At 44.4% G+C, this 20096-nt stretch overlaps 1 long non-coding RNA gene across 2 annotated transcripts in view; it reads left to right on the forward strand.

Moving 5' to 3' along the window:
• The window catches only part of LOC142830925 (uncharacterized), a 138191-nt gene that overhangs the window by 115070 nt on the left and 3025 nt on the right, over positions 1 to 20096 (forward strand). For both annotated transcript variants that reach the window (XR_012906474.1, XR_012906475.1), the window contains one exon: positions 9770 to 9980. This is a non-coding gene — a long non-coding RNA (uncharacterized LOC142830925). The remainder of the gene's footprint in view (positions 1 to 9769; positions 9981 to 20096) is intronic.

Here is a 20096-nt window from a genome sequence, read left to right on the forward strand (position 1 = left end):
GGCAGTCTGGACGCGCCGCGCCGACAAAGAAGCCTTTCTTGATCGGCACAGGTAAACCTGGTTTCACGAGGCATACCTGTGCCGATCAAGAAAGGCTTCTTTGTCGGCACGGCGCGTCCAGACTGCCCCGATCTGCCGACAAACAGCTGATCGGCAGAGCGGGGCAGCCATTTAAATTTAAATGAAGCCGCGATTATTTTAATCGCGGCTTCATTTCCCTCTGCCGATCTGGCTAATCTACATGCCTCCGTCGACGGAGGCATGTAGTCTAGACACACCCCTAGTGTCTGGCCAAGTCCCATATACTTGAGAGTTTCTTCAACACTTTTCATTTGTTACTGAGTGGTCCAGTTATATCCAGCAAGTATCCAGATGCGGTGCTAGGCTGAGCTGGCTCATTTTTCAGGAATAATATAGACTGGTCTATACAAACCCAGAAAGGTCGGCTAAGAATACGCTACTCCAGCTACACAAAATTCATAGCTGGAGTCAGCTTACCTTAAGCCGAGCTGTGGCTGCATCCACACTCCTCGCAGCTTCCCTTACTCCTCACAGAAGGAGGAGTACTGGATGCTGGCGGGAGCTGCCTGCAGCACTCAATTTATGGATCTATACTAGATCCGCTAAATCAAACACTAGAAGATCAGCCTCCAGTGTATTGTGTCCTTAGTACATTGTGAATTTGTAGACTGTCCCACTTAGGCACTCAGGTCTCTCTTAAGCATTGTATTACTACGGTTGTACACAAGTGTAAAATCAGTGGATTTACAAGTGTAAAACTAGAGGAACACAGTGGTAAACATAAGAACAGCCATACTGGGTCAGACCAAAGGTCCATCTAGCCCAGTATCCTGTCTGCCGACAGTGACCAATACCAAATGCCCCAGAGGGAGGGAACACAACAGGGAATCCTCACGTGATCCCTCTCCTGTCACCCATTTACAGACAAACAGAAGCTAGGGACATCATTCCTACCCGTCTTGGCTCATAGCCATTGATGGACCTAACCTCCATTAATCTATTTATCCCTTTTTTGAAACCTGTTAAAGTCCTAGCCTTCACCACTTCCTCTGGCAAGGAGTTCCACAGGTTGACTATGCACAGAGTGAAGGAAAACTTCCTTTTGTTTGTTTTAAACCTGCTGCCTATTAATTTTATTTGGTGATCCCTAGTTCTTATATTGTGGGAATAAGTAAATAACTTTTCCTTATTCACTTTTTCCACACTAGTCATGATTTTATAGACCTCTATCATATCCCCCCTCAGTCTCCTCTTTTCTAAGCTTAAAAGTCCAAGTCTTTTTAACTACTTCATATGGGACCGGTTCCAAACCCCTAATAATTTTTGTTGCCCTTTTCTGTACCCTTTCCAATGCCAATATATCTTTTTTGACATGAGGTGACTACATCTGTATGCATTATTCAAGATGTGGGCATACCATGGTTTTATATAGAGGCAATAAGATATTTTTGTCTTATTCTCTATCTTTTTAAAAATTATTCCTAATATTTTATTTGCCTTTTTGACTGCTGCTGCACACTAAGTGGACGTTTTCAGAGAACTATTCACAATGACTCCAAGATCTCTCTCTTGAGTAGTTGTAGACAAATTAGCCCCCATCATATTGCATGTATAGTTGGGATTATTTTTTTCCAATGTGCATTACTTTACATTTATTAACATTAAATTTCATTTGCCATTTTGTTGCCCAATCACTTAGTTTGTCGAGATCTTTTTGAAGCTCTTCACAGTCTGCTTTGGTCTTAACTATCTTGAGCAGTTTGGTATCATTGCAAATTTTGCCACCTCACAGTTTACCCCTTTCTATAGATCATCTATAAATAAGTTAAATGGTATGGGTCCCAGGGCACACCCTTGGGGGACCCCCACTAGTTACCTCTCTCCACTCTGAAAACTTACCATTTATTCCTACCCTTTGTTTCCTGTCTTTTAACTAGTTCTCAATCCATGAAAGGACCTTTCCTCTGTGGCGGGGTCCCCAGGCCCCGCCCTCTTCTCCCCAAGGTTAAAGCCGGCCCTGAGGCCTAGTTCAGCACAATTGCAGGCCCTGAGGCCTAGTCCATGCCCTGAGGGGATGGGGTAGGAGGGTCCAGGCACTCCCTCTTCACCAGACCCCAACCCAGGGCTCTATTAGTGGTGGGTAGTTCCCACCACTGGCTCAGCAGGGAGTTCTCCCCGAAATGCGTCGAGCCCACTGGGGGGTTCCCTGCCCCTTGCCCTGGGTTGCTTCCTACCCCAGCCCTGTGGCCGACGGAGACCCCACCTGGCGAAGCTGGGCTGGCGGTGGCCGCAGTGTTGGCAGGTCCCGTGTCTGGGGCAGCAGCGAAGGGGTTGTCCACCGTGGTGGGGCGGGCAGCCCCCCGGAGTCGGCGTTGTGGGCAGTAGGGCTGTGGGGGAGGGGCATATTCTACCTAATAGACAGGCTCTCCGTCCCCCTGTTCAGTGCGGGGCAGGCCAGCCCCATCACACCTCTTATCCCATGACACCTTAATTTACTTAAAAGCCTTTGGAGAGGGACCCTGTCAAAGACTTTCTGGAAATGTAAGTATACTATATCCCCTGTATCCCCCTTGTCCACATGTTTTTTTGACCCCCTCAAAGAACTCTTGCAGATTAGTACGGCATGATTTCCCTTTATAGAAACCATGTTGACATTCCCCCAACAAATTATGTTCATCCACGTGTCTGACAATTTTATTCTTTACTATAGTTTCAACTAATTTGCCCAGTATTGACATTAGATTTACCGGTCTGTAATTGTCAGGATCACCTCTAAAGCCCTTTTTAAATACTGGAGTCACGTTAGCTATCTTCTGGTTATTAGGTAGAGAAGCTGATTTAAAGGATACATTACAAGCTATAGTTAATAGTTCCACAATTTCCCATTTGAGTTCTTTCGGAACTCTTGGCTGCATGCCATCTGGTCCCAGTGACTTGTTACTGTTAAATTTATCAATTTCTTCTAAAACCTCCTGTAATGTCACTTCAGTCTGGGACAGTTCCTCAGATTTGCCACCTAAAAAGAATGGCTGGGTTTTGGGAATCTCTCCAATATCCTCAGCCATGAAGACCAAAGCAAAGAATTAATTTAGCTTCTCCGCTATGACTTTATAATCTTTGAGTGCTCTTTTAGCATCTTGTTCGTCCAAGAACCATACTGGTTGTTTAGCCAGTTTCCTGCTTCTGATATATTTAAACAATATTTTGGCTTTGTCTATACTACATGCTTTGCTGAAAGAGGCAATGCAAATGAAATGAAGCACGGATTAGCATTTTCTCACACTTTATTTACATACTTTTTTCGTTCTGTTTTTGCGCAAGTGGTTTTTGAAAAAAAAAACAGTGTGGACATTTTCTTTTTTGCACAAAACCCCCTTTTTGTGCAAAAAGGAAATGTCCACACTGTTTGGTTTTGTGCAAAAATCCCTTGCGCAAAAACGGAACTAAAGAGAGTTTGCAAATGAAGGGCGAGAAAATGCTAATCCGTACCTCATTTGCATTGCCTCTTTCTGCAAAGCATGTAGTGTACCCATAGCCTTTACTATTACTTTTTGAGTTGTCAGGCATGTAGAAGAACATAATTTGTTGGACAAAAGTCAACATGGTTTCTGTAAAGGGAAATCATGTTTTACTAATCTATTAGGGTATGTCTACACTACCCCGCTAGTTCGAACTAGCGGGGTAATGTAGGCATACCGCAATTGCAAATGAAGCCCGGGATTTGAATTTCCCGGGCTTCATTTGCATAAGCGGGGCGCCGCCATTTTTAAATCCCCGCTGTTCGAACTACCTAGTTCGTGCCGCGTGTAGCCGCGCGGCACGGGGTTCGAACGAGCGGGGATTTAAAAATGGCGGCGCTCCGCTTATGCTAATGAAGCCCGGGAAATTCAAATCCCGGGCTTCATTAGCAAGTGCGGTATGCATACATTACCCTCCTAGTTCGAACTAGGAAGGTAGTGTAGACATACCCCCAGGAATGCAACTAGATTATAGTTTTTCCTTTTCCAGCGAAATGATGTGAGAGGTTGGTTCATTCTCAAGTTACATCTTGGCTGCATTCCTCACACTCTCTGCTGACAGCTTCAACAGGCAGGGCCACAAATACATTGTAGTTTAATCCAAACTCATCTGCAAAACTGCCATCTCAGACTACCATCATGTCTAAATTTTGCCTGCCTTTAAATCCCATCAGCACTGCTGCTGCACTAAGGCAGTGTATTGATTTTAACAGTTTCTCTGTTAACACTTAATGCTGTTCATTTGTCAGAGCCTTCCCATGAGTACATTTCTGAGGGCTCAGTCTTTCAGTTTACTGCCGGCAGACGGTATTTAATGACCTGAGTTGTTGCAAAGAGCAAGCTAATTAAATTAATAGATGATCAGTCTAACCTGGGAGTTTGGCTACAAACACCAGAACAGAGAAATAATACAAAGAGTGTCATAAATACAAGCATGAAAGAAACAAAGTTTCGCCTGGGAAAAATCAAGGTATTATATCTGTGGGAAAATAATACAAAACACAGCTATTTCATAGGAGAATCATTAGTAAGTATTAATGCCAAAAGAGACTTCAGGATGATAGTAGACAGTAAATTAAATAGAAGCTTGAAATGCAACATAGTTTTAATAAAAACAACATATAGCTAAAATGATTTGGAACTCTATTGATCAAGAGCACTACTATAGTCTGTTTGTATTTCATTGAGAGCTGGGCATATCAGTGCCAGCAATATGCCAAAAATTGAGAAGAGAAGGATAAAAATGAGAGATTGATTTAGGAGGAAATATTAAACAAGTTAAGTATGAGTGGCATGCCAAATAGATGAGGGGAAGAATATAATAACTAGCCAGGGTTTGGAAGGTGAAAACACCCAGAAAGGAGAAGCAGCATTGAAGGAGGTCCAAGAAGTTCAACTGGGGGGAAAAAATGGAATGTGGTTTTAAAACTTCAAGACTTCAAGTTTTAAGACTATCCAGAAAATCTCCTAATGGGTAAACCTGTTCAATTAGACTATGGAATAGGCTCCCAAGGAAAGTAGCAGATGATTCCTTATTTGGATCATTTATGGGCCAAACGAGATTAACTATTTTTTAAAAATGGTAACTTTTATAAAAATAAATGGGCCAGATTCTAAACTAGGCTCAATCATCATAGCTCCATTAAAGCCAATGGTGAGTTGCATCAGCAGATTATCTGGCCCCTATGCATACCTACTGTAACTCATAGGCTGAAAATTATGAATTGTCATTTACACCACCTTAATTCTGCAGTATTGACTTATCTTTTCCATTTGTTCCTTAATAGTTGTTTTAATACATGTCAGAAAATTGAATGTGATTGTGAAATCCTCACAAGGCCACAAAATGAGAAAACCTAACAATAACGTGGGATTTCAACTACAGGCAGTCCCCGGGTTACGTACAAGATAGGGACTGTAGGTTTGTTCTTAAGTTGAATCTGTATGTAAGTCAGAACTGGCGTCCAGATTCAGCCGCTGCTGAAACTGACCGCCAGTTCTGACTTACATACAGATTCAACTTAAGAACCCCAAGTCAGCTGCTGCTGAAACTGATCAGCAGCTGATTCCAGGGAGCCCGGGGCAGAGCAACTGTGCCTCGGGCTTCCTGTAGTCAGCGCTCGTCAGTTTCAGCAACGGCTGACTTGGGGACGTCTGGGGCAGTGCAGCTGAGGTGCTGCTGGGTTGCTCCAGTAGCACCGCTCCTCGGCGCTACTGGACCAACCCAGCAGCACCCCAGCTGCTCTGCCCCAGAAGTCCTGATTCAGCCGCTGCTGAAACTGACCAGCAGCAGCTGAATCAGGACACCTGGGGCAGAGCAGTTGGGGTGCTGCTGGGTTGGTCCAGTAGTGCCCAGAGCGGCGCTGCGGGACCAACCGGCAGTGCCCCAGCTGCTCTGCCCCAGGGTCCACAACAAAAGCCTGGTCTGCTGGGGGGGGGCACACTAGCTGCACCCCCCCCCCCAGCAGACCAGAGACACAGGGAGCAAAGCGGTGGGGGGGAGGGGTGCCTCGCCTCTGAGGCTTTGCTCTGGCGCCAGACTGCTTTGCTCCTGGTGCCCCTGGTTTGCTGGAGACGGTCCCCAGGGGCACCGCGAGCGAACCCGCAGCAGCAGCGGGTTCCCGCGCTTCTGAGGCTTTGCCGGAGCTCACAGGCAGCGGTCAGCCACCTCGAGTTCCTGGGCAAGAAAAGCTGCTCCCGGTGCCCCTGGTCTGCTAGGGACCGTCTCCAGCAGACCAGGGGCATCGGGAGCAAACCCGCAGCAGCGGCGGGTTCCCGCGCTTCTGAGGCTTTGCCAGAGCAAAGCCTCAGAAGCGGGGGACCCCCGCCACTGCTGCGGGTTCGCTCGCGGTGTCCCTGCTCTGCTGGAGACGGTCCCTAGCAGACCAGGGGCACCGGGAGCAGCTTTTCTCGCTCCGGAGCTCGAGGTGGCTGACCGCTGCCTGTGAGCTCCAGGGCGAGAAAGCCCCGTTCGTAAGTGCGGATCCGAAGTCGGATCCGCGTAAGTCGGGGACTGCCTGTATCCCCATATGGACAGATACTTATATCCTCAGAAAAGAACACAGAGGTAAAATTTCTAGACACCACTAATGGCTGCTTCTTGGAGCAGCTAGTCCAGGAACTCTCAAGGGAAGAGGCTGTTCTTGATATAGTCCTAAGTGGTGCACCGGATCTAGTCCAAGAAGTTAAATGTCTCAGTAAAAACAACCATAATATAATTAAATGTAGCATCTCTGTAGGAGGCAGAATACCACAGAAACCTACTGTAGTTGTATTAACTTCAAAAAGGGGAACTACCCAAAAATGAGAAAGCTAATTAAATGGAAATTAAAAGGAGCAGTCACAAGAATGAAATACCTCGAAACTATTTAAAAACACCCCTGCTCTGCCCCTGCCCCTGCCCCACCCCTGCTCTGTCCCATCCCAACTCCACACCTGCCCTACCTCTTCCCTACTCTGGCTCTGCCCCCACCATGCCCCCAACCCCACCCTGCATCTTCCCCTCTCTGGCTCCGTCCCCACGCCACCCAAGCTTTGCCCTACCCCTGCCCTGCCTCTTCCCCCAAATCCCCTCACCCGGGGAAATAGCAAGAGCCTAGCATTGGCAGCAAGGGTCAGGCTTCCCCGCACTCACTGGGGGTGGCGAGGAGCAGCAGAGCAATGCGGCCTTAGCTTGCTCTGCTCCCCAACTCCCAACTGTATCCTTACACTTCCTGCCACCCCTCCCCCAAGTGAAGTGACCAGGAGCCAAGGGAGTGGATCTGCATTGCTCTACTTCCCCCACCACTGCTGGTAAATGTGGGAACCAAGGCCTGGTATCTGCTGTGGGCAGCTCTGCTAGTCCCCCCAGGCTGCTCAGAGGCTCTGGACCCTTGCCCCTCCTGCCAACTGTGTTTTTTTGGAAAGGGGAGTCACATGCCCCTTCATTCCCCCCCTCCCCATGTGTTCCCTTGGAGTAGGGAAACAAAAATGACGGAATATGGAAAGATCATACAGACTGGGACTGTTCAGCATAGAAAAGAGGTGACTAAGGATGATGCAGTAGAGGTCTATAAAATCATGAGTGCTGTGGTGTGGAGAAAGTGAATAGGGAAGTGTCATTTATCCCTTCCCATAACACAAGAATTAGGGATCACCCAATGAATACTCCTTCATGCAACACAGTCAGCCTGTGGGACTTGTTGTGAGTGTGCAGTTGTGAAGTACGACTGGGTTCAAATGAGAATTTGATAAGTTCATGGAGGATGGGTCCACCAATGACTAATAGCCAAGATTGTCATGGACACAACCCTATGTCCTAGGTGCCCCTAAGCCTTTGATTGCCAGAAGCTCAGACTGGATGATTGAGGATGGATCACTTAATCAATTACCCTTTTCTGTTCATGCCCTCTGAAGCATCTGACACCATAGGATACTGGGCTGGACGGCGGATGGGCCACTCTTAGGTTCTTAAAATAATTTGTGTTTTCTAACAATTTTATCCCTAAAAAAACAATCAGTAACTCAACCTTCTCTGGGCATAACCCTGGAGAATGCACTGTTGATTACAACATGGTACTGGCTGGAAAATGATCTAACAGTTTTTTTCCACCTCTAATTTCTGGTGGCAAAATGAAGGCAATATGCGCTTTGCTTGAAAATAAGGAGATAAGGATTTAACGTTAGGACTCTATCAATACCGTTCCCCTAACAGACTCTCCAGACTGGAATTATCTTCCTTATCTCCCTATCTACTTATATGTCCCTTGTCACTGTAATATCTGAGAACAAATACTATGCAAGCAGGATCACTTTGTTATTTTAATTCAGGAAATCCTTAAAACTTTCTTTGCTTCCCTTTCCTGAGCAATAAAGATAGGTTGGGTGTAGGATAACCAAAGCCTGAGGGAAAAATCCTGGCGCCATTGAAGTTGATAGGAGTTTTACCATTGACTTAATGTAGTCAGGATTTCACTCAGGGGCATCCACTAAGCATCTGGTTCATTCATATTTGCTTCTCTCAATCTGTGTGTCCTTCTCAGAAGTCCTACCACCAGGGGGACCAACAACTTGGCTCACTAGTAATATCTAACCCTGTTTTCTATGATTGGATGGATATTTTTCTTCTAATATAATGAAAAGTAAAATGTTGCTGTTATTAAAAACACATTTGCCTATCTGAAAGAAGAAACTGTTGAGCTGAATTCAAGTATTGGCATTTCCCCTGCACCAGCTGAAGATACCAGAGATATCTAAAGATGTGAAAATTGCTGCATTATGACAATGTTGTAGGTTTCAGCTGAAACACAGAATTCTTTACTCAACTCATGCAATGTGAGTTGCAAGGAACTGGCGCATAAACTTTACATATTGACCTTTTATTTGTATTTTACAAATATTAGGTTATCCTCAGAAACCCCTTGTATGAGAAATGTTAATATAAACCAGTTGGAGAGATAGAGAACAACACCGCCTGCACATATGCCTTGGGAATGATTCAGGATTTTAAACAGATTTTCATTGCTTGCTTTCGTAAAGATGCCAGTTCATCTTGTTGAGTTTCATAAAAAAATCTTGAACAAAGTCATCTGAAAGATTCATCGAGACTGATGAATCTCTCAGACTGCTTAGATTTGCATTAAAATCCACTAACTTCTTGACCTGTGCTGGAATAATGTAAAATAGGTGGCTTTCTTACTCTGATATGCAATTCTGTCCATCTCAATTCAGATTGGCTTTGAAATTATGGGGTTAAAGTGTGTGATTCAGATGGAATTTTGGAGTCATATGTGTTTGAATTCACATAGAAAGAAACCAAAGAAATCCCCAAAGTTCAGATACCTGCTTCCCCCTTTGAATGGATGGACATGTTACTGGACTGAAAGGCAATGTCATATGAAGGATATGTCCTTCTTGTACACGTAATCCAGGAATTTAACAGAGACTTTTAAAATAACTATATTTAAAAGTGTATGTTCTGCAGCCTCAGTTTTATTTAATTTTCCTGATTACTGAGGAATTAATTCCACTCCTTATATGAAATGTTGTACATAGATCAATTGTCTGTTTCTTCAAAGGGGTAGGGTATTTTTATTGTTGTTGTTTGTTTTTTAGTAGTTGTGTGGGGAGTGAATTTAGACTTGGTGAGGGGTTCTGGCTTGACAGCCTTGCCTGAAATTTTATGATTATTCATAAATCTGGTTCACTAGTGGCAGTAGCAATGTGAACTTGGCCCCTGTTTTGTTTTTCAGTATACCTGGACCACCAGCTGGAGTGATTATAAGGGAACAAGAGAAGAATTCACCTCTTTGACCCATTTGTCTTTGGCTTTCCTGCTGTGGTTGCCAACAAAAGAGGCAAATATAACAGAGGGTTTTGTGGAACTGAGCCAAGAGGACTTCAACTCCATTAATGTAGGCCCCTAATAGCTAATTGATAGCATCTTGGATTCTTCAAACTTTGGTAAATCAGTAGGTTTGTTCTATGCATGTTTTACTTTTATTGATCTATTTTAAAAAATATATCATTCCATAGCTTATGGGTACTTGATGCAGAAGGTCAAATATTTTACTGGGCAAGGAATTGAGTGGTTAGTATAGGACAATGGAACCAAAATTTCTAAGGTTCTAATCCCAGTTCTGCCACTGACCTGCTGTGTAATCTTGGGCAAATGACTTAAACTTCTCTGTGCCTCAGTTTATCCATCTGCAGAAGATGGGTACTACCTACCCATTGGCTCTCAGAGTTATGTTGTGACTCTTCTAGGCTCTGATCCTGTAATTCATTGCATATCCGGTGTAGCAATGCATCCTTGTGCAATGAATTTCAGGGATTGGGGTTTTAGGACTCTTTTTTGTAAAAGGTCTGGAGGATCTCAGAAAGATAGTGCTTTACTATTATTATTGGTTAGTTGATACACAAGGAAAGGAAGTGGATGTGAGGCACTCTACAAAGACCATATTAAACATAAATTGTAAGATTTGCCAGCTGAGTCTCAAACAACTGTCAGGAGACTTTTACTAGCCCAACATTGAGATAAAGGAAGTAAGAGAGAAATGACAGTTGATAAACTGAGCAAGTTCTCATTAAAACTTTTTTGTTCTTAAGTAATCAGCGAGGGAATTGGAGAGAACCAGTTTTCCTGTCCTGCAAAAATTATATCGTTATCAGAAAAAGATCCCGTCCGGATTCCGGCTGAGAAGTTGAAATCTTGAATATTATCATGAACCGAATAGCCATCCACTGCCTTCCTCCTCCAAAAAAATAGCTGGTTCAGGTCAAACGAAACATTTTACTTTGATTCTGAGCAATTGGAAATTCTTTTAAAAACCTACAATTCACTTACATTTCTAAATGAAGGCTGTTTTAACTCAAAAACAAGTTTCTCATTTCAAACACATTGAAATGTTTTGAAAAGTTGAATATTTATCCAAACCTACTAAACGTGATTTTTTTGGTTCTGATAAACTGTCATTTTCCATAAAAATATTATTGAAAATTGCCAACCAGCCCTCATCTGTAGCTTTTTTGAACACACATTTTCCAGTGAGGCTGCTACTGTGGTAACATTTAAGTTTCATGAAAAACAGAGGTGTCTACTGATTAAAGCAGAGGACTGGGACAGGACTGTTTTGCAATCCTGTCTTTGACACCAGCTTGCTGCTTGACATGAGGCAAGTTACTTAATTTCTTTGAGTCAGGGCATGTCTAGATAGAGAGCTAACATGCAGCAAGCTGGCGTGGAATTCTAGCCTGCTGCACACAAAGGACATGTCTATAGTATAGCTGGGAGGGAGCACTGCTTCCACTCAAGCTCACTCTAAAATAGCATTGTAGTTGTTGTGGCACCTGCAGCTTCTCAGGTTGGCTGCTTGAGCTCAGACTCCGGGTGATGGACAGGTGCTGGAAGGAGCAGGGGCGAAGACAGACAGCTCTCAGCACCATGCGGAGTGGCCCCCCCCCCCATAGCCTTCAGTGCTGTCTGGAGCACAGTGTGCACCCTCCCCACCCCCCACCCCCCAATCCCCTAGCACTGCCCAGAGTGTGCAGCATGGCATTCCATCAGTGATTTAAAGGGCCCAGGCTCCAGCCACTGCCGCTGCTGGTGCGGCAGCAGTAGCCCCAGGTCCTTTGAATTGCTGAGCTTTGAGGCCAGGAGCAGATGATGATTTTGCAGGACCCAGGGCAGCGCCGCGAGGTCCAGGGCAACACAATTTCGTGCATGTGCCTTGGCAGCAGCCGACCATAAGAAGCATTTTGCGCATGCGCCTCGGCAGCAGCTGACCAGAAGTAGCGTGTGTGGGTTGCGTGTGCGGGGCCTATTGAAGCGCAGGGCCCGGGGCAGCCGCCCTGCTTGCCCTGCCCTGTATCCACCACTGTCCAAGGCAATTGTCCCCCCATCAGCAGGCCTGGACTTATTTGGCTAACCCGAACCACCTGTGCCATGATATGCAGGCTATTTTTAATGCACTAGCTTGAGCAGAGCTAGTGCAAGTCTGCCTGGGAGGCACACTTCCAGCTCTCTGTAGGAACTGGAATTTGCAGACAGCCTTACATTTAACCTTTCCCTCAGTTAGATGCAAATACTTCAGTATCATATTTTTATCCCACAGCTAAATACAAGTTAATTGCCAAGTCTTAAGCCAATAACAGTACTGTCCAATAAAAGCCTTATCTGCCCCCAAAACATGCATTTGCTTACAGTATCTTTTGTTAGTTAAACAAAACAGAATTACTGTTGCTAAGAAGTTAATGTTGTTTAAGATTTGCTGGCTAACACACACAGCCCTTTTCCTGCGTTCTCCCTACTGAATTCACATTCTGTTTTCTCTTGGGCTTTTTGCTTTGTTTTGTTTTGTTTTGTTTTGGGGGGTTTGATTTGTTTTATTCTTTCTGACTCCACTGGGTCTGGCGATTTTTATTTGTAAAATTTTCGTGTTAGTCTATGTGAACTTCTGGAAGAATGTATGAATTTTGGACAATGTGGTGATCAGCTAAGTCACTCAGGTTGAGGAAGGGGGAGGAGCAGAGCAGAGGGCTAGGTTCAAGAAAAGTGGTTAGACAGAATGGGTGGGGGTGATGTCCCTAGCCGCTGTTTGCCAGAAGTTGGGAATGAGCAACAGGGGAGCCAGAATGGATCAGGGAGATGGGGTGTGTGCTGGGTGGGTGGCCTGAGGACAGAGAGGGTTGATGAGATAGAAAGCTGAACTGATGGGGTGGTGATGATGGGCCCTAGGGGATTGAATTGAGGGGATTGGGTCACAGGCTGAGGCTCTGGTGCACAGGATTAATTGCTGGTTATGAGACAGGCACATGTGGGGGTGAGGGGTTCTGTAGCAGGGTCCAAAATCATCTTACCCAGCACATATGGGAGTGTTAGTATGAATCCTCACACATCCAGCTGCTGGGGCTGGGTTCAAAGCTTAAGGGTATGTCTACACTACCACCCTAGTTCGAACTAGGGTGGTTAATGTAGTCATACGAACTTGCAAATGAAGCCCGGGATTTGAATTTTCTGGGCTTCATTTGCATGTTGCCGGGCGCCGCCATTTTTAAATGCCGGCTAGTTCGGACTCCATGCCCGCGGCTACACGAGGCACGGACTAGGTAGTTCAGATTAGGCTTCCTATTCCACGAGGTGTACAGGTAGTTCAGAATAGGAAGCCTAATCTGAACTACCTAGTCCGTGCCGCGTGTAGCCGCGGGCATGGAGTCCGAACTAGCCGGCATTTAAAAATGGCGGCGCCCGGCAACATGCAAATGAAGCCCGGAAAATTCAAATCCCGGGCTTCATTTGCAAGTTCGTATGACTACATTAACCACCCTAGTTCGAACTAGGGTGGTAGTGTAGACATACCCTTTGAGACTGACCTAAAAACTGATATAAGCTTTTATTAAAAAATGTCATTATTTTGAAGACCAATCTCATGACTTTCTGACTTATGATTTTTGATCTCTTGAAGTTGACAGTACTGCTCATACCATCATTGCATACATAAAGAGGAGAATCTTGAACAGAGTAGAGAGAGCTTATAGTACCTCTGTATTAGTTACTAGAAGACTGTATCCACTTCGGGTGTCCACAGTTCAAGAGGGATGTTGGAAAGAAGTCAGAGAAAATCCATGAGAACGATGAAGGGACTGAAAGACATGCCTGAGGCCTTGTCTACCTTGGCACGTTTTGTTGCCAAAAACTGCCTTTTGATGACGACACAGTTTATAGTTGGAGCCATAAAAAGCTCAGTCTGTTTAGTTTATCAAAAGGACGTTTAAGTGGTGACTAGATCATGTTCCTCCCTGGGGCACAGAAATCTGATAACAGAGATCTCTTCAATCTAGATAACAAGGCTATACCAAGATCCAGTGGCTGAAAGTTAAAGATAGATAATGGCTGACCAGAAATAAGTCACACATTTTTAACAGTGAAAGTAACTGCTCCAGTGGTTAATTTACCAAGGATGTTGATGGAGTCTCCATCACTAGATATTTTAAAATTAAGATTGAGATTTACTATTGTTTTTTGAATATATGTTTGGCTATGAAGCAGATATTAATACAGGAAAATCCTAGGTTCTGTTATGCAGGTGTTCCCACTAACCAATTGCAATGATCCCTTCTAGCTTTAATATCTATTAATCTAAAATCTGTCATATAAAGAGCATTAATATTCACTGTCAATTTTGGATGTGCCTATGTAAGCCACTATCTACTTTCCATCCATGTAGCCAGGCCCCATGGCTGGAAAAACAGAAACAAAAGGGGTTATTTATTTATTTATTTGTTTTGTTTTGTTTAGTTTATTGGAATAGTTGGTCCAACTCATTTGTAAACGTTGCCTAGAATCACATTCCAAGTTCCAAGAGCAAACACTAAACTAGGTAATATATATAGAAGTGTCTCTGCTCTTCCATGTTTCTAGGCAACCTTGCAACACAAAGTTACGAAGCGTGGCTATTTGTTCAAAACATTCTCAGCTATTTCCTCCGATTTCTCTTCATGACATTTTCCTCTGGGCTCTATTTGTATTTCAAATCAGGAAGAAGGAAGCCAAGGGAAGTGAAGGTGAATGTTCTGTTTCTACACAGAAAAAGCAAAACCTTTACTTTCAGAATTTTAGTTTAAGGGTAATAACAAAAAAAAAAAACAACAACAACAAAAATCTCCAGAATAGAGCACAGCCTGTGTGACTCCTCTATAACACGCTGCAGCAATTCTGGAAACAAAATACCTTCCTCACTTGACAGCAGAGTTTGATAGAAAGATTTAACAGTTATCTAGCCATGTACATTGCAGTGAGAATCTCAAAAGCACTTTGTTCTTTTGGCGGATAGTCCCTCTGTTAGTGATATGGTTCTAATTAGAGCTTATTTAAACTTTTCATAAGAAAAATTTGTGAAATGCTGTTTCATGTAAATATATATTTTTTCAAATGGAAATATACATTTCAATTTTTTTCCAGTCAGGAGAACTTTGTCTACCATTGACATTTCAAAATGAAATATTCTTTCATTTAAAAAATTCCATTCAGAATGAAAACTAATTTTGAAATAAGGTCTTTGGAGCAGAGATTGTCTTTGTTCTGTTTGTAAATCCTGTTACAAAATGGGGTCCTTGTGTGATCTATGTTCCTAAGTATTCAGTTAATAATAGGACTGGGAAGTTTCATTTTGATAAAGTTGACACATTTTGCTTTGATACTAGATTTTAAAGTTTCTGAACTTTTTGTTCTATTAAATTTTTCCAATATTTTTACTTTTTGTTTCTATTCAGAATAGAAATTAATTTCCCATTATTGAAATTTCCCAGGATGCAAATTCTGTTTTTGGAACAGCTCTCATTGCAATTTCCATTCAAGTTGGGGTTTTTTTTTTAATCTGGAGATATATTTTTGATGAAGTAAGGCCTATATTCAAAACAAACATGTTAATGGAGAAAAATCAGTTCTTTTGAATGTTTTTCTTAATTACAATGATTTTCGCAGGATTTCATTTTTAAAACATCACATTTCCACAAAAAACTTTGAATAAAACACAGATGAATTCCTTTTCATCTAACTTTTTCACAAAAACAGTCACCATCATATTCAGCTGTTTACTAGGCTATAGGATGAAAAAAGCGGCTGATGACTTCAAAACTGTAAAGTCAATGCCTTCTTTCCTTACACAAGCAATGAGCATTGTGCCTGGGAAAGACCCATGATTTTGGCTAATGGGTCTTTGTGATTTGGAGTTATGATATTTCATTCATGGCCCTAATAATCTGCAGGTGAAGCAGGAAAAAATAACAACTGAGGCTATGTCTATGATGGGAAGGTTTGGCAACGAAAGTGCTGTCGACATGCAAAAGTCGCCAAAAGTGAAAACCGGTCAAACTGGTGTTTGTCGCCCATTGTCAACATTTCATGGCCACATTGCTAGCACCCTCTTGACAGACAGAGCAAAGCAACATGGATAAGCATCCCACAGTCCAGTGTTGTAGGAAGGCAAAGCTGCTCTGTAATCCCTCTGTGTTGAGGAATGTCAAAGCAGCACAGCAGTTTCTCCAGCCCTCTCCCTGCAGCAGTAGTCTGCCCGCTGCTAGGTTCCTAACAGAGCAGAACAGGAGCAATTCCAATTATTTGTTCTTTGTTTGTTCCCCAAACGGAGCACCTCACCTAGCTGTTACATACTTCTCAAAGTTTTGAAAGGGGAAGGGGCTTGTTCCCGCAGGGTAGCAGAGATCGCAAAACACTGAGCACAGTCATCAAGGAGGGCATTGTGGGAAACTGGCAGAAGTCAGTTCTCTTAACAAAACAAACAGCAGAGTCCACACTGGCTCTTTGTGGACAATAGAGGGGACAAGCAAAAAGTCTCTTGCACGACTGGAAGTTCTTTGTCACCAAAACTGGGTGTTTTTCCCCAGAAAAGTCACATTTCAGCGTAAATGCTCTGTTTTGTTGCCAAAATATGCCAGTGTAGACAAGGCCTGACATTAAGAAGAGTCAGAGATTAATCTGACAAGTTTCACTAAAGGTTCATGAGTCTACCACATCACAAGGATCTCCAGCACAATCTTTCATTGGCTGATCAGAACATGGGCCTGAGGCCGTTGCTAGCTGCTTTGTGAAAACAGTAATCTTATGTAAATTAATCCTATTATGAGTGTCTAATACACCACAAGTTCTTCCATTACTAATGAGTAAGTTGTGGGTGCAAAGGGAAAATGTTGACTAGCATAGTGCATAACCTCCCTGCATGAGTTGTTTCCCTGAAGTTGTTTATGCTGAGAGCTGAGTTTGAGAAACTGGAACACTGAGGTCAGGATTGGATTTCTTTGGTGTTATGTTTACTATTTAGTTCCAGAATTACTATCTATGATTAATTTTGCCATCTAGTGACAACAGGTTAAGATTTCAGTCTTAAAGGGAAAGCTTAGGCTGACACTCAAGAGTTTTTATCTATATCAGTGACCAATTCTGGCATTTATTAGGCTCATAGAAAAATCTCTTTCATGAACCTAATGAATTCAAAGGTACTGACGTAAACTCCTATGTGATCACATCACCACTTAACTCCTCAAAATGACACCAATAAGGGGGATAGGTGGGACCATATGGGAATTTCTTCCCACCCCTCAGGAACCCACTTCAACCTGTTCAGCCTTTCACTAACACAGTCCCCATCTGATTGCTGAGGGTTTTTTGTTTTGTTTTTCTCTTATGCTGATCCTGATCTGTGTCTTCCCGTTGTCTCTGTCTGGGCTCTTGGATGCAGAGGGAGACAGAATCAACTTCCATGTGCTGTTTTGTCAACAGCAAGAGTTCAAAACTCATGAATCAGCCTCCCCCACTCTGAAAAAAGAGAATGGCTTCTTGATAGGGATGTTAGATATCGATTAATTAAATAATTGTGTGACCACATCAAAGCTTAGCAGTTACACGATTATTTGATAGTCTCTGAGGGCAAGGCCAGCAGCAATGTGCTTCCAGCCCAGCCTCCTGCCATTCCACATTGCTGCCTATCAGAGGCAGCAGCAGCCCTTGTCTGCAGAGGGCCCAAGCTCTACGTGGACAGAGTCTGCACCATCCCACGAAATAGCCTCTGTCTGCGGTGAGCCTGCTGCCTGGCAGCCTCCCTTGTCCCCACTGTGTTCCCCCGCAGGGAGAGGGGAACTAGGTGGCTCCATGGAGCCAGTACTCCTGGGACCCAGCATTTAAGCTGGCTCCCCATGTGTATTGGCTCCAACTGACCCCCTCACCCTCTATCAGAGTGGTCGTGAACGTTTTTAACCACAAGATCCCTTTTTCAATTTAAGTGCACTGTAAGATCTACCTCAAATCCAAATATCCTTGCCCCGCTTCCTTCTCACCTCTTCTCTGAGGCCTCGTCCCTGCTCCACCTCTTCTCTGAGGCCTCACCATGCTCCCTCCCCCCACCCAGATTCCTCCCTGAACCTCATTCACGTTCACCGGACTGGGCTAGAGGTTTGGGGTGCAGGCTCTAGTCTTGGGCTAAGGGGGTTAGACTGTAGGTGGGGCTCTGGTCTTAACCCAGGGTGGGGGATTGGGGTCCAGGAAGGGGTTCAGGGTGCAAGCACTAGGAAGGAGTTTGGATGCAGGGGGACTCACATCTGGGGCAAGAAGTTGGATTCAAGAGGGGGTTCAGGATGGACAAAGATTTAGGATGCAGGCTTTGTCCGGGCACCACTTAACTGAGATGGCTTCTGGATGGTGGAGCAGTGGGGTTAAGGCAGGCTTACTCCTCCCCTGGCCCTGCACCACTCTGAAAGCAGCTGGCATGTACAGCAAAGGCTCCATGGTGCCACATGCTGCCCCTTAGCTACAGGCACTAAGCCCACAGCTTCTCCTGGCCACAGTTCCCCATTACTGATCAATGGGAGCTGCAGGAGTGGTGTCTGCAGGCAAGGACAGCATGTGGAGACCCCCTGCTCTGCCTTTCTCAGGGGCTGCAGGGATATACCAATCACTTTCAGGAGCAGCAGTTACCACAGGAATAATGACTCCAGCCACAAGACAGGTTAGGCATTTTAGAACTCACTACTCAAACAATTAAATTTAAGCATAAGAGAGAAATGAAAATTATTAAATGCACAGATCAGTCAAAAACCCAAACTATCACATTTTTCAAGCAGCAAAAGAAGTAACAACAACTTCCCCCCATGTGTGGGCTGGGTCAGGAGATGAGAGTAAAGGACGGTGTGTGTTTGTGAGAGTGACAGACACACACACAGTGGGTAAGAGTGACAGAGATCGCATTTCTAAGCTCCCTCCATCACTTTCTTTGTGTGGAAATAGGATACAGGAATGGGGGGGGGGAAGGAGGGACACCCTGACATCAGTGCTCACCCTCTTCTCCCTCCCACACCCTGCACAGCAAGCAGGAGGCTCCCAGGAGGACAGTCCCAAGGCAGAGGGCAGGAACAGCATGACAGTGGGTGGTGGGGCAACTGAAGTGCCAGCGTCCTGGTAGCTCCCTGGACAAACCAGTCAGGATCCACTGTCAGAGGATCCAAGATCTACCTGTAGATCCCAACCTATTAGTTGGTGACCACTGCTCTATCAGAGGTAGCACTCTTGGGAGTGAGAGAAGGGAGGAGGCGGCTTCGCGGGATCTGATGCTCGTGTGGGGAGCCGGCTTAAAAGCAGGCTCCCCATGGGCAACAGTTCCCACCTCTCCACCCTTGCTGCATCTGATACAGAGGCAGTGGCGGGTGGGGGCGGGGGGGATGTGTGTAGTCAACAGGATTCACCAATAAGCCCAGGCTTACCGGTTAATTGTGCAGTCAACTACATGTTGACATCCCTTCTTGAAATCACGAATAGAAATACACCTGGGGATCATTTTATGTGGCACTGGGTGTTTGAAGTCTTTGGCTGAACTCAGGGCATGTTTTCTAACTCTTCTCCACAAACTAGAGGAGACACGACCTTAATTCAATCCTGTGCACTGCTCCGTCTCTGGGTCTGAGCTTGCTTCCAAGCCAGCTCCTCACATTGGCTGGTTTTGTGGTGTACCATCAATAATAGCCCCTCTGGAGAACATGGGTTCATTGACACTAGTTCCACTGATACAGAAAGCAGCAAATCCAGGGTTCCTGGTAATGCAAAAGCATAGGAAGCAGCTGTCATTAGATAGCTAGACTGAAAAATAACGATTCTCGAAAATCTGTGTGATATTTATTTTAATCCAGTTCGTAAATCTCAAGCAGGAAAACACAACAAATTGAATCCAGTTAAAAGAGACAGACCAGATCCTCGTTTAGTTTCTGTGGGCATAGCTCCATTGACTTCAACAGGGGTATGCTGATTTATACCAGTTCACAACAAGCTCACATATCATGCTTGATTTTTTAAAGCAATAGCAAGAAGCTCTCCTGGATTTTTTCCCCTAGCAAAACACTGGGCTAAATTCTGCTGGCTGCAATCCAGCAAATCTGCCCTCTTGGGGGTAGTTGCTGTCCCAAGGGGAATTAATAGAATACAGTCCTTGCTCTCAGGAGAATACGGGGCCACGATTATGCAGTGATAGCTCCTAGACAAGGGTCACAAAGTGGAGGAAGAAGAGGGAAGAGTCCTTGCTA

The sequence above is a fragment of the Pelodiscus sinensis genome, chromosome 11, assembly GCF_049634645.1.
Source record: "Pelodiscus sinensis isolate JC-2024 chromosome 11, ASM4963464v1, whole genome shotgun sequence".
Classification (NCBI taxonomy): domain Eukaryota; kingdom Metazoa; phylum Chordata; order Testudines; family Trionychidae; genus Pelodiscus; species Pelodiscus sinensis.